We start from the raw sequence: 16,362 nt of genomic DNA, 5'->3' as shown, positions 1-16,362 counted from the left end.
AACAACAGGAGACTAAACAACAACATGGATACTATCTACTGTAACAACAGGAGACTAAACAACATGGATACTATCTACTATAACAACAGGAGACTAAACAACATGGATACTATCTACTATAACAATAGGAGACTAAACAACAACATGGATACTATCTACTGTAACAACAGGAGACTAAACAACATGGATACTATCTACTGTAACAACAGGAGACTAAACAACAACATGGATACTATCTACTATAACAACAGGAGACTAAACATGGATACTATCTACTGTAACAACAGGAGACTAAACATGGATACTATCTACTGTAACAACAGGAGACTAAACAACAACATGGATACTATCTACTGTAACAACAGGAGACTAAACAACAACATGGATACTATCTACTGTAACAACAGGAGACTAAACATGGATACTATCTACTGTAACAACAGGAGACTAAACAACAACATGGATACTATCTACTGTAACAACAGGAGACTAAACAACAACACCGATACTATCTACTGTAACAACAGGAGACTAAACAACAACATGGATACTATCTACTGTAACAACAGGAGACTAAACATGGATACTATCTACTGTAACAACAGGAGACTAAACATGGATACTATCTACTGTAACAACAGGAGACTAAACAACAACATGGATACTATCTACTGTAACAACAGGAGACTAAACAACAACATGGATACTATCTACTGTAACAACAGGAGACTAAACAACATGGATACTATCTACTATAACAACAGGAGACTAAACAACATGGATACTATCTACTGTAACAACAGGAGACTAAACATGGATACTATCTACTATAACAACAGGAGACTAAACAACAACATGGATACTATCTACTATAACAACAGGAGACTAAACAACAACATGGATACTATCTACTGTAACAACAGGAGACTAAACATGGATACTATCTACTGTAACAACAGGAGACTAAACAACAACATGGATACTATCTACTGTAACAACAGGAGACTAAACAACATGGATACTATCTACTGTAACAACAGGAGACTAAACATGGATACTATCTACTATAACAACAGGAGACTAAACAACATGGATACTATCTACTGTAACAACAGGAGACTAAACAACAACATGGATACTATCTACTATAACAACAGGACACTAAACATGGATACTATCTACTATAACAACAGGAGACTAAACAACATGGATACTATCTACTGTAACAACAGGAGACTAAACAACAACATGGATACTATCTACTATAACAACAGGAGACTAAACAACAACATGGATACTATCTACTGTAACAACAGGAGACTAAACATGGATACTATCTACTGTAACAACAGGAGACTAAACAACATGGATACTATCTACTGTAACAGCAGGAGACTAAACATGGATACTATCTACTGTAACAACAGGAGACTAAACAACATGGATACTATCTACTATAACAACAGGAGACTAAACAACAACATGGATACTATCTACTGTAACAACAGGAGACTAAACATGGATACTATCTACTGTAACAACAGGAGACTAAACAACATGGATACTATCTATTATAACAACAGGAGACTAAACAACAACATGGATACTATCTACTATAACAACAGGAGACTAAACATGGATACTATCTACTGTAACAACAGGAGACTAAACAACATGGATACTATCTACTGTAACAACAGGAGACTAAACATGGATACTATCTACTGTAACAACAGGAGACTAAACAACATGGATACTATCTACTGTAACAACAGGAGACTAAACAACATGGATACTATCTACTGTAACAGCAGGAGACTAAACATGGATACTATCTACTGTAACAACAGGAGACTAAACAACATGGATACTATCTACTATAACAACAGGAGACTAAACAACATGGATACTATCTACTGTAACAACAGGAGACTAAACAACAACACCGATACTATCTACTGTAACAACAGGAGACTAAACAACAACATGGATACTATCTACTGTAACAACAGGAGACTAAACATGGATACTATCTACTGTAACAACAGGAGACTAAACAACATGGATACTATCTACTGTAACAACAGGAGACTAAACAACAACATGGATACTATCTACTGTAACAACAGGAGACTAAACAACATGGATACTATCTACTGTAACAACAGGAGACTAAACAACAACATGGATACTATCTACTATAACAACAGGAGACTAAACAACAACATGGATACTATCTACTGTAACAACAGGAGACTAAACATGGATACTATCTACTGTAACAACAGGAGACTAAACATGGATACTATCTACTGTAACAACAGGAGACTAAACAACATGGATACTATCTACTGTAACAACAGGAGACTAAACAACAACATGGATACTATCTACTGTAACAACAGGAGACTAAACAACAACATGGATACTATCTACTATAACAACAGGAGACTAAACAACATGGATACTATCTACTGTAACAACAGGAGACTAAACAACAACATGGATACTATCTACTGTAACAACAGGAGACTAAACAACATGGATACTATCTACTATAACAACAGGAGACTAAACAACAACATGGATACTATCTACTATAACAACAGGAGACTAAACAACAACATGGATACTATCTACTGTAACAACAGGAGACTAAACAACATGGATACTATCTACTGTAACAACAGGAGACTAAACAACAACATGGATACTATCTACTGTAACAACAGGAGACTAAACAACATGGATACTATCTACTATAACAACAGGAGACTAAACAACAACATGGATACTATCTACTATAACAACAGGAGACTAAACAACATGGATACTATCTACTATAACAACAGGAGACTAAACATGGATACTATCTACTATAACAACAGGAGACTAAACAACAACATGGATACTATATACTGTAACAACAGGAGACTAAACAACAACATGGATACTATCTACTGTAACAACAGGAGACTAAACAACATGGATACTATCTACTGTAACAACAGGAGACTAAACAACAACATGGATACTATCTACTGTAACAACAGGAGACTAAACAACATGGATACTATCTACTATAACAACAGGAGACTAAACAACATGGATACTATCTACTATAACAATAGGAGACTAAACAACAACATGGATACTATCTACTGTAACAACAGGAGACTAAACAACATGGATACTATCTACTGTAACAACAGGAGACTAAACAACAACATGGATACTATCTACTATAACAACAGGAGACTAAACATGGATACTATCTACTGTAACAACAGGAGACTAAACATGGATACTATCTACTGTAACAACAGGAGACTAAACAACAACATGGATACTATCTACTGTAACAACAGGAGACTAAAAACTACATGGATACTATCTACTGTAACAACAGGAGACTAAACATGGATACTATCTACTGTAACAACAGGAGACTAAACAACAACATGGATACTATCTACTGTAACAACAGGAGACTAAACAACAACACCGATACTATCTACTGTAACAACAGGAGACTAAACAACAACATGGATACTATCTACTGTAACAACAGGAGACTAAACATGGATACTATCTACTGTAACAACAGGAGACTAAACATGGATACTATCTACTGTAACAACAGGAGACTAAACAACAACATGGATACTATCTACTGTAACAACAGGAGACTAAACAACAACATGGATACTATCTACTGTAACAACAGGAGACTAAACAACATGGATACTATCTACTATAACAACAGGAGACTAAACAACATGGATACTATCTACTGTAACAACAGGAGACTAAACATGGATACTATCTACTATAACAACAGGAGACTAAACAACAACATGGATACTATCTACTATAACAACAGGAGACTAAACAACAACATGGATACTATCTACTGTAACAACAGGAGACTAAACATGAATACTATCTACTGTAACAACATGAGACTAAACAACAACATGGATACTATCTACTGTAACAACAGGAGACTAAACAACATGGATACTATCTACTATAACAACAGGAGACTAAACAACATGGATACTATCTACTGTAACAACAGGAGACTAAACAACAACATGGATACTATCTACTATAACAACAGGAGACTAAACAACAACATGGATACTATCTACTGTAACAACAGGAGACTAAACAACATGGATACTATCTACTATAACAACAGGAGACTAAACAACATGGATACTATCTACTGTAACAACAGGAGACTAAACAACAACACCGATACTATCTACTGTAACAACAGGAGACTAAACAACAACATGGATACTATCTACTGTAACAACAGGAGACTAAACAACAACATGGATACTATCTACTGTAACAACAGGAGACTAAACATGGATACTATCTACTGTAACAACAGGAGACTAAACAACAACATGGATACTATCTACTATAACAACAGGAGACTAAACATGTATACTATCTACTGTAACAACAGGAGACTAAACAACATGGATACTATCTACTGTAACAACAGGAGACTAAACATGGATACTATCTACTGTAACAACAGGAGACTAAACAACATGGATACTATCTACTATAACAACAGGAGACTAAACAACATGGATACTATCTACTGTAACAACAGGAGACTAAACAACAACACCGATACTATCTACTGTAACAACAGGAGACTAAACAACAACATGGATACTATCTACTGTAACAACAGGAGACTAAACAACAACATGGATACTATCTACTGTAACAACAGGAGACTAAACATGGATACTATCTACTGTAACAACAGGAGACTAAACAACATGGATACTATCTACTATAACAACAGGAGACTAAACAACATGGATACTATCTACTGTAACAACAGGAGACTAAACAACAACATGGATACTATCTACTGTAACAACAGGAGACTAAACAACAACATGGATACTATCTACTGTAACAACAGGAGACCAAACAACATGGATACTATCTACTATAACAACAGGAGACTAAACAACATGGATACTATCTACTGTAACAACAGGAGACTAAACAACAACATGGATACTATCTATTATAACAACAGGAGACTAAACAACAACATGGATACTATCTACTGTAACAACAGGAGACTAAACAACAACATGGATACTATCTACTATAACAACAGGAGACTAAACAACAACACACATGGTCAGGATATGATAAAACTGTACATTCCTTTTTAAAGTACCTCCCTCTCCCACCTCTCCCTCTTTTTCACAATCACCTATCCCCTACACATTTCCTTAATTGTAAAGCAGTGAAAACTACAGTATGACTGCATCGGGCCTCTGAGCCCCACAGGGCCTGTACCTGTCACTCAGTGTACTAGCAATTTTTTCCTCGTTTTAGCAGAGAAAGAAGCTCTGTGTTGCAACAGAATGCCGTTTGAAGGCTAGCTATGTAGTCTCTCTCTCCCCGCCTGTAACGCCAGGATCTCTCTCACATCTTTCTCTAGCCCTGGGATAGCTGTACTCAGAATCCCTTACTGTTCCTGTTCTGTTAGCAGGAATAATGAATATAGGGCAGGAGAGTGAGAAAAGAGAGTGAGGAGAGTAAGAGAGAAAGGAAGGGAGAAAGAGCGAGAGTGGGAAAAAAATGTATCATGAGCTTAGTGTTGTTTATATCTTCCAAATGAGATGAAAGAACCACCCCGAGAACCACTTTCTCTCTCTCTAATCACTGTAAGTACACACACACAGTATCACACAGTACTACACAGTAAAACAACCACGGATTAAGTTTAAATATAAGTTTAGTTCCAGGTTGACACATGGTGAAATAACACAACAGGAGGGAAGCACAGGAGCCTGTGGAGAACAAAGAGCATAACAGAGAATGATGACGCTTCCTTGTGAGCTGTCACATCGACTGACAGGAGGAGGGAGGAAGCAGCAGGAAGAGAAGGGTCCACAGCACATTTCACCGTCCGAACACACGCCTCTACATTGGCAGCACTGACCTCATTCCATCATCCCACCATGGCTAGAAAAAAACCTGATTGTGTTGTGTAATTCAAGGGAGTGGAGGGTTTTGTCATAAGGTGAATGCACCAATTTGTAAGTCGCTCTGGATAAGAGCGTCTGCTAAATGACTTAAATGTAAATGTAAATGTAATGTTTACTGCTTCGTGCTGCCTTCATATTTCCACTACAGCACATTGGAAGTGTTGGCATCATCCCACTCAGGGAAACAACACTAGCAATGTGCTGCCCACATGAGGATGTGTCTGTTTCAGCCATCTATATCCTGTGTTTGAGGAAGTCTCGCCGGGTTGACTGCTTTCCATTCACTCCTGAGACTATTTCATTCTCTTCTTGCACCTGTCATTTCCTGTTAACGTTATGAAATCAAATTGTATTTGTCAACTGCACCGAATACAACAGGTGTAGATTTTTACAGTGAAATGCTTACTTACAAGTCCTTAACCAACAATGCTTTAAGAAGTTATTCTGCGTCAGTCTGGTAGAGTAGTATTCTGCATCAGTTTGGTACAGTAGTTTTATGCATCATCAGTCTGGTACAGCAGTATTCTGCATCATCAGTCTGGTACAGTAGTATTCTGCATCAGTCTGGTACAGTAGTATTCTGCATCAGTGTGGTACAGTAGTATTCTGCATCAGTTTGGTACAGTAGTTTTCTGCATCATCAGTCTGGTATAGCAGTATTCTGCATCATCAGTCTGGTACAGCAGTATTCTGCATCAGTGTGGTACAGTAGTATTCTGCATCAGTCTGGTACAGTAGTATTCTGCATCATCAGTCTGGTACATCAGTATTCTGCTTCAGTCTGGTTCAGTAGTATTCTGCATCAGTCTGGTACAGTAGTAATCTGCATCAGTCTGGTTCAGTAGTATTCTGCATCAGTCTGGTACAGTAGTATTCTGCATCGTCAGTCTGGTACAGTAGTATTCTGCATCATCAGTCTGGTATAGCAGTATTCTGCATCATCAGTTTGGTACAGCAGTATTCTGCATCAGTCTGGTACAGCAATATTCTGCATTCGGCTGTGGGTGGTTAGACATGCGTGGGGCAGGGTGTGGGGCTGTGGGGGGTTAGACGTGCATTGGGTAGGGTTCCGGACTGTGGGGGGGTTTGCCAAGGCAGAAGCTAGTCTTCCTGGGGTTTATTATGTTCTGAAAGAGCTGAAAAATCTGGACCCCTACAAATCATCTGGGCTAGACAATCTGGACCCCTACAAATCAGCTGGGCTAGACAATCTGGACCCCTACAAATCAGCTGGGCTAGACAATCTGGACCCCTACAAATCAGCTGGGCTAGACAATCTGGACCCCTACAAATCAGCTGGGCTAGACAATCTGGACCCCTACATATCAGCTGGGCTAGACAATCTGGACCCCTACATATCAGCTGGGCTAGACAATCTGGACCCCTACATATCAGCTGGGCTGAGACAATCTGGACCCCTACATATCAGCTGGGCTAGACAATCTGGACCCCTACATATCAGCTGGGCTAGACAATCTGGACCCCTACATATCAGCTGGGCTAGACAATCTGGACCCCTACATATCAGCTGGGCTAGACAATCTGGACCCCTACATATCAGCTGGGCTAGACAATCTGGACCCCTACATATCAGCTGGGCTAGACAATCTGGACCCCTACATATCAGCTGGGCTAGACAATCTGGACCCCTACAAATCAGCTGGGCTAGACAATCTGGACCCCTACAAATCAGCTGGGCTAGACAATCTGGACCCCTACAAATCAGCTGGGCTAGACAATCTGGACCCCTACATATCAGCTGGGCTAGACAATCTGGACCCCTACATATCATCTGGGCTAGACAATCTGGACCCCTACATATCAGCTGGGCTAGACAATCTGGACCCCTACAAATCAGCTGGGCTAGACAATCTGGACCCCTACATATCATCTGGGCTAGACAATCTGGACCCCTACATATCAGCTGGGCTAGACAATCTGGACCCCTACATATCAGCTGGGATAGACAATCTGGACCCCTACATATCAGCTGGGCTAGACAATCTGGACCCCTACATATCAGCTGGGATAGACAATCTGGACCCCTACATATCATCTGGGCTAGACAATCTGGACCCCTACATATCAGCTGGGCTAGACAATCTGGACCCCTACATATCAGCTGGGATAGACAATCTGGACCCCTACATATCATCTGGGCTAGACAATCTGGACCCCTACATATCAGCTGGGCTAGACAATCTGGACCCCTACATATCATCTGGGCTAGACAATCTGGACCCCTGCATATCAGCTGGGATAGACAATCTGGACCCCTACAAATCAGCTGGGCTAGACAATCTGGACCCCTACATATCATCTGGGCTAGACAATCTGGACCCCTACAAATCAGCTGGACTAGACAATCTGGACCCCTACAAATCAGCTGGGCTAGACAATCTGGACCCCTACATATCAGCTGGGCTAGACAATCTGGACCCCTACATATCATCTGGGCTAGACAATCTGGACCCCTACATATCAGCTGGGCTAGACAATCTGGACCCCTACAAATCAGCTGGGCTAGACAGTCTGGACCCTGTCTTTCTAAAAGATCCCCAAATATTGGAAAGCAGCCGCCGTCATCCCCGTCTCATAGGGGGACACTCTAGACCCAAACTGTTACAGACCTATATCTATCCAACCCTGCCTTTCTAAAGTCTTTGAAAGCCAAGTTAACAAACAGATCATCAACCATTTCTAAACTTTTCTAAAATTTCCAAATATTTTCTCTGTATACATCAATGATGTCGCTCATGCTGCTGGTGATTCTTTGATCCACCTCTATGCAGACGACACCATTCTGTGTACTTCTGGCCCTTCTTTGGACACTATGTTTTAACAAACCTCCAGACGAGCTTCAATGCCATATAACTCTCCTTCCATGGCCTCTAACTGCTCTTAAATGCAAGTTAAACAAAATGCATGCTCTTCAACCAATTGCTGCCTGCACCCGCCCGCCTGCCTAGCATCACTGCGCTGGACGGTTCTGACTTAGAATATTTGGACAACTATAAATACCTAGGTGCCCGGTTAGACTGTAAACTCTCCTTCCAGACTCACATAAAACATCTGAAATCCAAAATTAAATCTAGAATCGGCTTCCTATTTCGCAAACAAAGCATCCTTCACGCATGCTGCCAAACATACCCTTGTACAACTGACTATCCTACCAATCCTCAACTTCGACGATGTCATTTACAAAATAGCCTTCAACACTCTACTCAGCAAATTGAATGTAGTCTATCACAGTGCCATCCGTTTTGTCACCAAAGCCCCATATACTACCCACAACTGCAACCTATATGCTCTCGTTGCCTGGCCCTCGCTTCATATTCATCACCAAACCCACTGGCTCCAGGTCATCTATAAGTCTTTGTTAGGTCAAGCCCCGCCTTATCTCAGCTCACTGGTCACCATAGCAGCACCCACCCATAGCACGCACTCCAGCAGGTATGTTCCTCTGGTCATCCCCAAAGCCAACTCCTGCATTTGGCCGCCTTTCCTTCCAGTTCTCTGCTGCCAATGACTGGAACAAATTGCAAAAATCACTGAAGCTGGAGTCTTCTATCTCCTTCACTAACTTTAAGCATCAGCTGTCAGAGCATCTAACCGATCGCTGCAGCTGTACAGCCCATCTATAAATAGCCCACCCAACTACCTCATCCCCATATTGTTATTTATTTTTGCTCCTTTGCACCCCAGTATCTCTACTTGCACAGTCATCTTCTGCACAATTGCTAAATTGTAATTATTTCGCCACAATGACCTATTTATTGCCTTACCTCCCTTATCTTACTACATTTGCACACACTGTATATAGACTTTTCTATTGTGTTATTGACTGTACATTTGTTTATCCCATGTGTAACTCTGTTGTTTGTGTTGTACTGCTTTGCTTTATCTTGGTCCAGGTCGCAGTTGTGAATGAGAACTTGTTCTCAACTGGACTACCTGGTTAAATAAAGGTGTTCTCAACTGGACTACCTGGTTAAATAAAGGTGTTCTCAACTGGCCTACCTGGTTAAATAAAGGTGTTCTCAACTGGACTACCTGGTTAAATAAAGGTGTTCTCAACTGGACTACCTGGTTAAATAAAGGTGTTCTCAACTGGCCTACCTGGTTAAATAAAGGTGTTCTCAACTGGACTACCTGGTTAAATAAAGGTGTTCTCAACTAGCCTACCTGGTTAAATAAAGGTGTTCTCAACTGGACTACCTGGTTAAATAAAGGTGTTCTCAACTGGCCTACCTGGTTAAATAAAGGTGTTCTCAACTGGACTACCTGGTTAAATAAAGGTGTTCTCAACTGGACTACCTGGTTAAATAAAGGTGTTCTCAACTAGCCTACCTGGTTAAATAAAGGTGTTCTCAACTAGCCTACCTGGTTAAATAAAGGTGTTCTCAACTAGTCTACCTGGTTAAATAAAGGTGTTCTCAACTGGCCTACCTGGTTAAATAAAGGTGTTCTCAACTGGACTACCTGGTTAAATAAAGGTGTTCTCAACTAGTCTACCTGGTTAAATAAAGGTGTTCTCAACTGGCCTACCTGGTTAAATAAAGGTGTTCTCAACTGGCCTACCTGGTTAAATAAAGGTGTTCTCAACTAGCCTACCTGGTTAAATAAAAGGTGAAATAAAAATAAAAATAGTTTGGATTCCCATTGGTTTCTGCCAAGGCAGCAGCTACTCTCCCTGGGGTTTATTATGGATTCCCATTGGTTTCTGACCAAGGCAGCAGCTACTCTTCCTGGGGTTTATTATGGATCACCATTAGTTCCTGCCAAGGCAGCAGCTACTCTTCCTGGGGTCTGGCTAAATCAATACAATTTAAAACACATTACAATACATTCTTTACAGAATTCACAACACACTAAGTGTGTGCCCTCAGGCCCCTACTCCACTACCACATATTGTATCTACAACACAAAATCCATGTGTACGTGTGTGTATAGTGCGCATGTTACCGTGTGTGTATCTGTGTTTGTGCTGCTTCCCCTGTTCCTTAAGGTGTATTTTTTACCTGCTTTTAAATCTGATTCTACTGCGTGCATCAGTTACCTGATGTGGAATAGAGTTCCATGTAGTCATGGCTCTATCTAGTACTGTGCACCTCCCATAGTCTGGTCTAGACTTGGGGACTGTGAAGAGACCTCTGGTGCCATGTCTTGTGGGGTATGCATGGTTGTCACAGGCTGTGTGCTAGTATTTTAAACAGACAGCTCGGTACATTCAGCTTGTCAACACCTCTTGCGAAAACAAGTAATGATGAAGTGAATCTCTCTTCCAATGTGAGGCAAGAGAGATTGACATGCATGTCATTAATGTTAGCTGTGGAGCCAGGCTAGTAACCATCACCATCTACCCCCTTCCGGTGTGTGTCTCTGTGTCATTTTAAGGGCCAGCCTGTGACGGCCGTCGTCTTCCTCTGAGGAGGGGTAGGAAATATCGGACCCGTGTGGTAAGTGTTTGTAATATTTATTACACTGACAAACAAGCGAATAAAGAAAAAACAAAACAGTCCCGAATGGTGAAAAACACTGAAACGGAAAATAACCACCCACAACCTATAGTGGGAAAACAGGCTGCCTAAGTATGGTTCTCAATCAGAGACAACAACAACCCACAACTAACAGGGGGAAAACAGGCTGCCTAAGTATGGTTCTCAATCAGAGACAACAACAACCCACAACTAACAGGGGGAAAACAGGCTGCCTAAGTATGGTTCTCAATCAGAGACAACAACAACCCACAACTAACAGGGGGAAAACAGGCTGCCTAAGTATGGTTCTCAATCAGAGACAACAACAACCCACAACTAACAGGGGGAAAACAGGCTGCCTAAGTATGGTTCTCAATCAGAGACAACAACAACCCACAACTAACAGGGAAAACAGGCTGCCTAAGTATGGTTCTCAATCAGAGACAACAACAACCCACAACTAACAGGGGGAAAACAGGCTGCCTAAGTATGGTTCTCAATCAGAGACAACAACAACCCACAACTAACAGGGGGAAAACAGGCTGCCTAAGTATGGTTCTCAATCAGAGACAACAACTACCCACAACCTATAGTGGGAAAACAGGCTGCCTAAGTATGGTTCTCAATCAGAGACAACAACTACCCACAACCTATAGTGGGAAAACAGGCTGCCTAAGTATGGTTCTCAATCAGAGACAACAACTACCCACAACCTATAGTGGGAAAACAGGCTGCCTAAGTATGGTTCTCAATCAGAGACAACGATGAACAGCTGCCTCTGATTGGGAACCATACCAGGCCAAACACATACAAAATGAAAAAAACATAGAATGCCCACCCCAACTCACGCCTGACCAACCTAAAATAGAAAAGGAACTAAGGTCAGGACGTGACACAACCGTGCTGCCCTGTTCTGAGCCAACTGCAATTTTCCCAAGTCCCTCTTTGTGGCACCTGACCACACAACTGAACAGTAGTCGAGTGCGACAAAACCAGGGAGCCTGTAGGACATGCGTTGTTGATAGTGTTGTTAAGAAGGTGGAGCAGCACTTTATTATGGACAGACTTCTCCCCATCCTAGCTACTGTTGTATCAATATGTTTCCCCCGTGACAGTTTCCAATCCATGGTAATTCCAAACGCTTTAGTCACCTCAACTTGCTCAATTTCCACATTATTGATTACGAGATGTAGTTGAGGTTTAGCGATTACTGAATGAGTTGTCCCAAATACTATGCTTTAAGTTTCATATTCATAATCTGGTCAGATATACTTGGATGTGCAGTGTCATCGTTTGTTGCTGGCATGTCATCCCTACGTTTGCTTATCTTGCCAATGAAAATGTAATTAAAATAGTTGGCAATATCAGTGGGTTATGTGATAAATGAGCCATCTGACTCAATGAATGATGGAGCCGAGTTGGCTTCTTTCTCCCAAATTTCATTTAAGGTGCTCCAAAGCTTTACATTTTTATTTAGCTTAGTCACATGATTTCTTAATTTGCAATACGTTTGCCCATGCGTTGGGCCATACCTTTTGCCTGATCCTTCCCAACCATATCATTTTTAAATTCCTCAACAATCCAAAGGGATTTAGCAGTTTTTACAGTCATTTTCTTAATGGGTACATGCCTATTAGTAACTTGGACAAGCAATTTCATAAATGCGTCGAGTTCAGCATCTGGTTGCTCCTCATCACACACCACAGACCAGCAAATATTATTTACATCATCAACATATGAACCACTACAAAACATCTTGTATGACCTCTTATACACTGTATTAGGCCCAGCCTGACCTCTTATACACTATATTAGGCCCCGCCTGACCTCTTATACACTATATTAGGCCCAGCCTGTCCTCTTATACACTATATTAGGCCCAGCCTGACCTCTTATACACTATATTAGGCCCAGCCTGTCCTCTTATACCCTATATTAGGCCCAGCCTGTCCTCTTATACACTATATTAGGCCCAGCCTGACCTCTTATACACTATATTAGGCCCAGCCTGTCCTCTTATACACTATATTAGGCCCAGCCTGTCCTCTTATACACTATATTAGGCCCAGCCTGTCCTCTTATACACTATATTAGGCCCAGCCTGACCTCTTATACACTATATTAGGCCCAGCCTGTCCTCTTATACCCTATATTAGGCCCAGCCTGTCCTCTTATACACTATATTAGGCCCAGCCTGACCTCTTATACACTATATTAGGCCCAGCCTGTCCTCTTATACCCTATATTAGGCCCAGCCTGTCCTCTTATACACTATTAGGCCCAGCCTGACCTCTTATACACTATATTAGGCCCAGCCTGACCTCTTATACACTATATTAGGCCCAGCCTGTCCTCTTATACCCTATATTAGGCCCAGCCTGTCCTCTTATACACTATATTAGGCCCAGCCTGACCTCTTATACACTATATTAGGCCCAGCCTGACCTCTTATACACTATATTAGGCCCAGCCTGTCCTCTTATACACTATATTAGGCCCAGCCTGTCCTCTTATACACTATATTAGGCCCAGCCTGTCCTCTTATACACTATATTAGGCCCAGCCTGTCCTCTTATACACTATATTAGGCCCAGCCTGTCCTCTTATACACTATATTAGGCCCAGCCTGTCCTCTTATACACTATATTAGGCCCAGCCTGACCTCTTATACACTATATTAGGCCCAGCCTGTCCTCTTATACATATATATTAGGCCCAGCCTGTCCTCTTATACACTATATTAGGCCCAGCCTGTCCTCTTATACACTATATTAGGCCCAGCCTGTCCTCTTATACACTATATTAGGCCCAGCCTGTCCTCTTATACACTATATTAGGCCCAGCCTGTCCTCTTATACACTATATTAGGCCCAGCCTGACCTCTTATACACTATATTAGGCCCAGCCTGACCTCTTATACACTATATTAGGCCCAGCCTGACCTCTTATACACTATATTAGGCCCAGCCTGTCCTCTTATACACTATATTAGGCCCAGCCTGACCTCTTATACACTATATTAGGCCCAGCCTGTCCTCTTATACACTATATTAGGCCCAGCCTGTCCTCTTATACACTATATTAGGCCCAGCCTGTCCTCTTATACACTATATTAGGCCCAGCCTGTCCTCTTATACACTATATTAGGCCCAGCCTGTCCTCTTATACACTATATTAGGCCCAGCCTGTCCTCTTATACACTATATTAGGCCCAGCCTGTCCTCTTATACACTATATTAGGCCCAGCCTGACCTCTTATACACTATATTAGGCCCAGCCTGACCTCTTATACACTATATTAGGCCCAGCCTGACCTCTTATACACTATATTAGGCCCAGCCTGACCTCTTATACACTATATTAGGCCCAGCCTGTCCTCTCTATATACACTATATTAGGCCCAGCCTGACCTCTTATACACTATATTAGGCCCAGCCTGACCTCTTATACACTATATTAGGCCCAGCCTGACCTCTTATACACTATAGTAGGCCCAGCCTGTCCTCTTATACACTATATTAGGCCCAGCCTGACCTCTTATACACTATATTAGGCCCAGCCTGTCCTCTTATACACTATATTAGGCCCAGCCTGTCCTCTTATACACTATATTAGGCCCAGCCTGACCTCTTATACACTATATTAGGCCCAGCCTGTCCTCTTATACACTATATTAGGCCCAGCCTGTCCTCTTATACACTATATTAGGCCCAGCCTGTCCTCTTATACACTATATTAGGCCCAGCCTGTCCTCTTATACACTATATTAGGCCCAGCCTGTCCTCTTATACACTATATTAGGCCCAGCCTGACCTCTTATACACTATATTAGGCCCAGCCTGACCTCTTATACACTATATTAGGCCCAGCCTGACCTCTTATACACTATATTAGGCCCAGCCTGACCTCTTATACACTATATTAGGCCCAGCCTGTCCTCTTATACACTATATTAGGCCCAGCCTGTCCTCTTATACACTATATTAGGCCCAGCCTGTCCTCTTATACACTATATTAGGCCCAGCCTGTCCTCTTATACACTATATTAGGCCCAGCCTGTCCTCTTATACACTATATTAGGCCCAGCCTGACCTCTTATACACTATATTAGGCCCAGCCTGACCTCTTATACACTATATTAGGCCCAGCCTGACCTCTTATACATTATATTAGGCCCAGCCTGACCTCTTATACACTATATTAGGCCCAGCCTGTCCTCTTATACACTATATTAGGCCCAGCCTGTCCTCTTCTACACTATATTAGGCCCAGCCTGTCCTCTTATACACTATATTAGGCCCAGCCTGTCCTCTTATACACTATATTAGGCCCAGCCTGTCCTCTTATACACTATATTAGGCCCAGCCTGTCCTGTAGTAGTAATGATGGTGGTGGTAGTAGTAATGATGGTGGTAGTGGTGGTAGTAATGATGGTGGTAGTAGTAATGATGGTGGTGGTAGTAGTAATGATGGTGGTGGTGGTGGTAGTAATGATGGTGGTGGTAGTAGTAATGATGGTGGTGGTGGTGGTAGTAATGATGGTGGTAGTAGTAATGATGGTGGTGGTGGTAGTAATGATGGTGGTGGTAGTAGTAATTATGGTGGTGGCGGTAGTAGTAATGATGGTGGTGGTAGTAGTAATGATGGTGGTGGTGGTAGTAGTAATGATGATGGCAGTGGTAGTAATGATGGTGGTGGTGGTAGTAATGCTGGTGGTGGTGGTAGTAATGATGGTGGTGGTAGTAGTAATGATGGTGGTAGTTGTAGTAGTAATGATGGTGGTGGTGGTAGTAATGATGATGGTAGTAGTAATGATGGTGGTGGTGGTGGTGGTGGTG

General features: G+C 41.7%; 1 long non-coding RNA gene across 1 annotated transcript; it reads right to left on the bottom strand.

Moving 5' to 3' along the window:
- Positions 1-14,243: 14,243 nt before the first annotated feature.
- LOC127925683 (uncharacterized) lies at positions 14,244-15,724 on the bottom strand. The gene is made up of 3 exons (XR_008121936.1): positions 15,059-15,724; positions 14,529-14,807; positions 14,244-14,435 (listed from the first exon to the last, which is right to left on the bottom strand). It is a non-coding gene; the product is annotated as an uncharacterized LOC127925683 (long non-coding RNA).
- Between the last annotated feature and the right edge of the window lie 638 nt (positions 15,725-16,362).

Source organism: Oncorhynchus keta, unplaced genomic scaffold (genome assembly GCF_023373465.1).
Source record: "Oncorhynchus keta strain PuntledgeMale-10-30-2019 unplaced genomic scaffold, Oket_V2 Un_contig_6081_pilon_pilon, whole genome shotgun sequence".
Classification (NCBI taxonomy): Eukaryota; Metazoa; Chordata; class Actinopteri; order Salmoniformes; family Salmonidae; genus Oncorhynchus; species Oncorhynchus keta.
Note: the sequence above shows the minus strand (reverse complement) of the source record. Positions and strands in the feature narration are given on the sequence as shown.